The sequence below is a fragment of the Mastomys coucha genome, chromosome X (genome assembly GCF_008632895.1).
Source record: "Mastomys coucha isolate ucsf_1 chromosome X, UCSF_Mcou_1, whole genome shotgun sequence".
Classification (NCBI taxonomy): Eukaryota; Metazoa; Chordata; class Mammalia; order Rodentia; family Muridae; genus Mastomys; species Mastomys coucha.
Window position 1 is genome coordinate 78,843,385 of NC_045030.1, and position 7,062 is coordinate 78,850,446.

The following is a 7,062-nucleotide window of genomic DNA, read 5'->3' on the forward strand; positions in this document are numbered from 1 at the left end:
GCAAGAGGTACATAGCTGATTTATGAGAAAGGTCAGCTCAGCTCAAGGGTCTGTAATCTGCATAAATTTTATGTAAGTAAGGGGAGGGCTGAAGCCTGTTAAATGAGGGTTTGAATGAATAGTAGTAACACAGGGAGGAAGGAAACTTATAAGGTGAAATAGGAGCAGTCTACCATGTCCATATAACCCAGAAAATCCACTCTGCTACCTTAACTATTCCTAGCATGTATTCACCCAAAATGGACTCTGCCAAAGCTCAACTTGGCCAACCAATGAGTTTATTTGGCTTATTTACAGTGTATGAATGAGGGGTTATTTACATGAACATAAGCAATCCCCAAAGTAGCTGCATTACTTCAAAGTCCATCATGCATGACCTCATGGAAGCTGCATCATAAAGTCAACCTTACACTTCCTAGATACTCCAGCAATGTCCCAAGTTCACTTGTAACCAGGGCAGGAAAGAGATATAGCTCGAATCTCATTTATGGGTCTTGTGATCTTCCCATGTTCTTCTATTACAAATCAATAGCTAGTATAGCATCCCAGGAATCTTGAAGAAATGAACCGACAAATCCCCTGGAAAAACACTTTCTGACTTATAACTTTTGGGGGAGATGTATTTTAAAACATGTATCCTGGTCTGGTGTTTCTGCCAAGGTCACACAGGGGCACACAGGGGTAGGCACTAAGTGGGACCATGAACTTATCTTGAAACTGAGTGTGCCAAGGCCTGCAAGGGCATTAAGACAGTATGAACAGAGGGCAGATAGCAACCTCAGGTACTATTTCTCGGGTGCAAACTAATCTGTATTTTTTTTTTTGAGATGAGGTTCTCTCACTGGAACCTGAAGCTATAACTAAGAGCTGCCCCCAAAGTCCCCATTTTATCTTAGTATCATTATCCAATATAGAGGTTGTATGCTGTTAAAGGGAACATAAGACATCTTATGATGCTTATTTTATTGCAGCTGACAACATAAGTGTGATTTGGTGCAAGGTAAAAAAATAGAGTACCTGTATAGACATATTTAATCTGCAAAGTGGCCCTTTAAGTTAATAGGCAAAGACAGAAGGAAAATATCAATAATAGGGAAAAATTGAATGATTGCAATTGTCTGACACTAAAACAAAACTCCCTCTCTTTCTCTTCTCTCCCCACTCTACACCCATGTCAGCTCCACATTTGTGGGATTTTTTATTTCTATTCCTTTAAGTTGTCAAGGGCCAAAGCCATCTAGTAGAGCACCTTCATACCCAGGCTTTGCAGTGAGTAACATAACACTTCCTTCTACAGTTAGTGGTCTAGAGCGAAGACCAATGAATCTGATACCCACTAAAAACGAGTTTTGTAAATGTATTGTAGGAAGTCTAAATATCAGATTCCTTTGATCTCACAGCATTTCTCCACTGTTCTTCCACAGTGAAAGTTATCCAGTCCTTTGGTTTGTTTCTTTAAGGCAGGTGTGTGAACTGACTGACATTTCCTGATACTGAACAATCACTCTTTCTTTTAGCTTCCAAAGGAGTCAAGAAAGATATTCTGTCTCTGTGTTGCCATAGGAACATTTTTTCAAATCCAGTGTGTTCCCTCTAGGTGTAGCCTCTAAGGTATTTGAAAGGCTGCATTTCCAAGGAAACCAGAATGAGGCAGAGCCAGCATCACATTCTGTGCTTTAGACTCTCAGCAGGGTTGCTGGGTCAGGGAGTGTGAAGACAAGTTAGGGGCAAAGGGACATAACTTCTCTAACCTTTCTACTCACTCGTTCCCCATCAATCACTCCTGCTCACATAATAAATGTTTTTTGTTGTTGTTGTTTTGGTTTGGTTTTTTTTGTTTTTTTTTACTTTCTTGTTTTCCTGAGATGGCTGGTTTTGTTCCTTAACTTTAGCCAAATTAAGACTAAAAGAGGAATATGGACCTTAGAAAGACACATTCACCAGGACAAAGGAAAATATACTTTAGAATCACACATAGTAAATGAAAGGAATCTGAATGCTACCCCATAAACAAGTTTCTAAGGTCCGTGAGAAGGTCATTGTTTACATTACACAAATGATATGTTACTTTAATACATATACCTCTCAGAAAAAAAAGAATGTATAATTACAGTCCATGAAGTTAAAAATGTACTTAAAAACATCATCCACTCAAAATGAGAGATAGCCAGAAGAGATCCTATTAGCATTAGGAAGGCATTATAGGAACAGATGCTGCCCCTTTAAGTAACAGTTAACTGCTGACATTATTTTTGTTTCAGGTAAAACTCTCCAGCTAGGCACAATGTCGCCTACAATCTCATCCCTTGAGAGTCTAAAGAATCCCTATTTGGAAGCCACCCTGAGCTTTAGTGAGACTCTGCATCAAACAGTAAAACAATTCAGCTAAAATCACTTATTTTTACTCACATCTTTTGGCCAATTAATAAACATTGCTCACTATAATACTAAATCCATCCCAATCTTCTACTGTCCTTTTTTTTTTTTTTAACATGACGGATGATGCTCAATTGAGCATGTGCAAGAACATGCCCGTATTTATGCTATAAAGCATCCTCCCAATAGGAATACTGTGAAAGTTAGTCTTGATTGTCAACCTGACCTGATTTAATCACCATGGAAACAAAACTCTGGGCATGTCTCTGAGGAAACTTCTGCATTAGGTTAATTGAAGTAAGAAAACCTACCCTAAAGGTAGGTGAGTACCATTCCATGGACTGGGTTCCTAAACTGAATAAAAATAAGAAACTGATTTGAGAAGCAACATTTTTCTCTGCTTCCTGAGTGTAGTTCCAATATGACCTGCTGACTCATGCTTCTGCTGATATGTCCTTCTCACGATGATAGACTGTATTCTTATACTGTGAGTCAAAATAAACCTTTTGTAAGTTGCCTTGGACAGGTATTTACTTGCAGCAATTAGAAAAGTGACTGTTACAGAAACCAAGGAGTCCATCCTGATTCCAGGGCTACTAAGTCATATGGCACTGTAATAAATAAATGGCTTATTACCAATATTGTATGCTAGCACCTGAAGAATGCATATATCTATAATGGTGTGTCTTAGAACTGATATAGGTTGGCCCACACTGTGTCTTACCTTTTGTATGGTAAGTCTGTCCCCAATGTTTGAAGGAAATAGAGGACACTGACTTTCGCCTATCTGTCATAACACAAAGCTGTGTAGAGAGAATTCACTACCCCCTCTTGCATTTGCCTCTAATGCAATCTGGGTAGAGCCCATATAGGCAACCCAAGCATCCATGAATAAAACACCAGTAACTCCTAGGCTGCTGGGTCAGACCCTGGAGATCTCCCAATTCACTGAGGCTCAACCTATCATCCAAGAAACTTCATGGAATCATTAAAACAGTGAGGCACAGGGGACAAACACATGCAGTACAAACACTTCACTTCACAATAAATTTCTGAGTGAAATGTTCCTTAAAACATTATTCCATTCCTCCGTGTAAAACAGACCCTATGTGCCAACATCACACTGAGTTTTCTCGACATCATCCCATTCTTAAAAGGTCACTCTCAAGCAAGCATCCATATTTCCAAAATACTGCATATGCTATTGCCAACATAGAATTTAATGAAAATATCTAGATTTCTTTCTCCAGCAGCTTTTTCCCCACCACCATTTATTTCCCACCAAGAGGCTGAAGTTTGGAGAGTGGTGCTAGATGAGACAAAATCCCAAGAAAACATCCATTAAAATGAAAACACGGGCTGGGGATGTAGCTTAGTTTGTAGAGTCTCTGACTAGCATTCAAGAAGCCCTAGATTCAATTCCCAGTGCCACATAAACTGAGTATGTTAGTGCATACCTGTAATCTTTGCATTTGGGAGGTGAAGCAGGAGGATCAGGAGGTAAAGTTTATCTTTATCTACATAGAGTTCAAGACCAACCTGAGCTACATAAGACCCTCTGCAGAAAAAGTATAAATAAATAAAATGTAGGCAGAGTTTAAGTAATTGGTCATGAATCTAGTGGTTTTTCTAAGAGTTATGATGCACCTGAGCAGTGGATCATGAGAAGAAAAGCCATATTTTGTCACATTTTAGACATCCAGAGTGATTCTACTGTAATGTACTGAACATCAGTCATAACACTGAGACCTAGGGAAAGGTGTAATCCCTTTCAAAACATCTCTCTAAGATAATACCATAGTGAAAATACCATCCAAAGGACTGAAATTTTGGATGAATGTATGCTTTGCTGTTCTTTCTATAAACTTGGTTGTCATGACAATCTAAACTTTACCTTAATAATTTTCAGGGTTTCTTTCCCTCCGCTTGCTACTTCAATGGTGGTATTTGCCAACATCCCATCTTGGGTCCTCACTGGTCTAATCCTTTCCAAGGGACTTCACCTGTATGTGTCATTTCCATTGCCATTGGATGGTCTACAGCCCCAGTAACACCCTTCTAGATCACATCTCATTTCCTTTTGTTATTATTGTTTGGTTTTGTTTGGTGGTTGTTGTTTTTGTTTTGTTTTGCTTTGTTGAGTTTTTTTTCCCAAGACAGGGTTTCTCTGTGTAGCCCTGGCTGTCCTGGAACTTACTCTGTAGACCAGGCTGGCCTTGAATTCAGAAATCCCCCTGCCTCTGCCTTCCAAGTGCTGGGATTAAAGGCGTGTGCCACCACTGCCCAGCTGCTGCTGCTGCTGCTTCCTCTTCTTCCTCCTCTTCTTCTTCTTTTTCTTGTTCTTCTCTCATTCATTGCATCCTGACTGCAGTTTCCCCTCCCTCCATTTCTCTCAGTCCCCTTCCATCTCCTTTCTTCCCCAGATCTACTTTTTTTCCATTTCCCTTTTTAAAAGATCAGGCCTCCCCCACATTTCATAGTCCTTGTGCTATCCTTCTCCATCAACTTTCTACTAAGTGTTTTAATCCTGTCTTCTTTATGTACGTATGGTATATGTCTATGTACATGTGCATCTGTGTATATACGTCTACATGCTGGTGTGTGAGCACATGCATATTTATATGAACTTATGGAGGCAAAGTCAAATCAAGTGCCTTCATCAATCACTCACCATCTTATTCTATGAGGTAGACACTCCTACTGAACTCAGAACTGACTAATTCAACTACAGTGGCTGGTCAGCAACCCCCACAGGAATCTGCCCATGTTGGCTTTCTCAGGACCAGCTTTACAAACACTCACCACCACATCCTACTTTACATATTCACTTTACATCCCACTCACTACCCTTCTCAATCACCCCTTCCCACAATCCTCCCATCTCCTTCCCCTTCTCCTCTGGACAGGTGGTGTCCCCTCTGGGTATCCCCTGACCTTGGCACATCAAGTCTCTACCAGTCTAGGTACATCTTCTCCCACTGAGGCCAGATACAGCAGCCCAGCTAGAACATATCCTACATAAGGGCAACAGCTTTTGGGATAGCCCCTGCTCCAGTTGTCTGGAACCCACAGGAAGACAAACCTGCACATCTGCTACTTATGTGTGGGGAGGCCTAGGTCCAGTTTGTTTATTCTCAGTGGCTGGTGGGTCAGTCTCTGAGAGCTACAAGGTTCCAGGTTAGTTGACTCTGTTGGTCTTACAAGGGAATTCCTATCCCATTCAGGGCCTACAATCCTTCCCCCTATTCTTCCATAAGAGTCCCTAGGCTCCATCCACAGTTTCATTGTGGGTGTCTGCATTGTCTGAGTCAGTTGCTGGATGGAGCCTCTCAGGGGACAGCCATGCTAGACACACCTATCTGCAAGCATAACAGAGTATCATCAATAGTATTAGGGATTGGTTCTTACCCATGAGATGGGTCTCAAGTTAGGCCTGTTATTGGTTGGCCATTCCTTCAGCCTCTGCACCATCCCCTGTCTCTGCATTTCTTATAGACAGGATAAATTTGGGGGTAAAAGTTTTGTGGGTGAGTTGGTGCCTCTATAGCTCCTCTAAGGTTCCTGTCTGGTTCTAGAAGGAGACCTTTTCAGGTTCCACATCACCAATATAGTAACTAACAACTAAGGTCTCCCCCATTGATCCTTGTGTGCCTCCCCTATCCCAGGTCTCTGTCACATCCTGGAGATACTCCCCACCTCCCCACTCCATAACCATTCATTCTCATGGCCATCTGACCATCTCTCCTTTCCCTCCCCCTACTTTTTTAAAAAATATTAGTGCTGGGAATTCAAACTCAGATCTTCATGTTTTTGTCACATAGCCATTCCACCCTATCATCTTAACTCTGCTGCGTGCCCATCTCCTTCTTATAATGTTCACTGCCATACTGTTTGCCAAGAGTGACAGAATATCAACTGGAATATCACACTTGCTTCTTAATCACTCACCCTGAGGAAAAAAAATCATTGTTCACATCTAGTTTGTACTATTATAATGTTCAAATTTACAGAACCCAGAATGAAGTAACAGATCCCCTGTAACTAGAGTTGTGGGCAGTTTCACCCAATATGCCCCCTCCCACACTGAAATCATTGTAAATTATCACCACCATTTATATCACAAATATTCATCCTAAGTGGCAACACCACAATTGCCTGCAGGATGTTCATTCCTTCTACCTACCCAAGACCATCCCCGACATATCCCCCAAGGACTCCATTAAGTTCAGAGCTGACAGGACCCATGAGCACTCTGTGCATTTGTTCCTCTTGGCACATTTACATTTACTGTTCTCCCACCCAAATCTGTTTTATGAAATCCTTGACATCTTGATGGCCCCGTGTATCCTGTTACATAAAACTTCAAGGTTTCTTCTCCTTGATGCATTCTGCAAAATCCCAGTAGGTGTAACCTCCTGCTCTAGTGAGCTGTGAGAGATGCAACTGAAATAGAATCTGTAAGATCCAGCTTACCTGATGGAAGAAAGACACAATGGAGCAAGGCACAGGGTTAATGACTCGATCAGGCTGAACCTAGAAGGCAAGATGGCTGGTAAGGTATCATTAACAAACAAACCACAAGGAGTGAGCAATGCCTTGCAGTCTGATCTGAGTACCTTTCAACAAGCTCTTGGTTGATGACCAGGATAGGCATGGAGGAGATTATAAGTTCAAACTGTGTAGCTC

The 7,062-nt window shown here is 41.3% G+C and overlaps 1 long non-coding RNA gene across 1 annotated transcript in view; it reads right to left on the reverse strand.

Moving 5' to 3' along the window:
• LOC116093307 overlaps positions 1–7,062 on the reverse strand; it is a 20,406-nt gene that overhangs the window by 8,980 nt on the left and 4,364 nt on the right. The window contains exon 2 of the long non-coding RNA XR_004119683.1: positions 6,850–6,909. This is a non-coding gene — a long non-coding RNA (uncharacterized LOC116093307). The remainder of the gene's footprint in view (positions 1–6,849; positions 6,910–7,062) is intronic.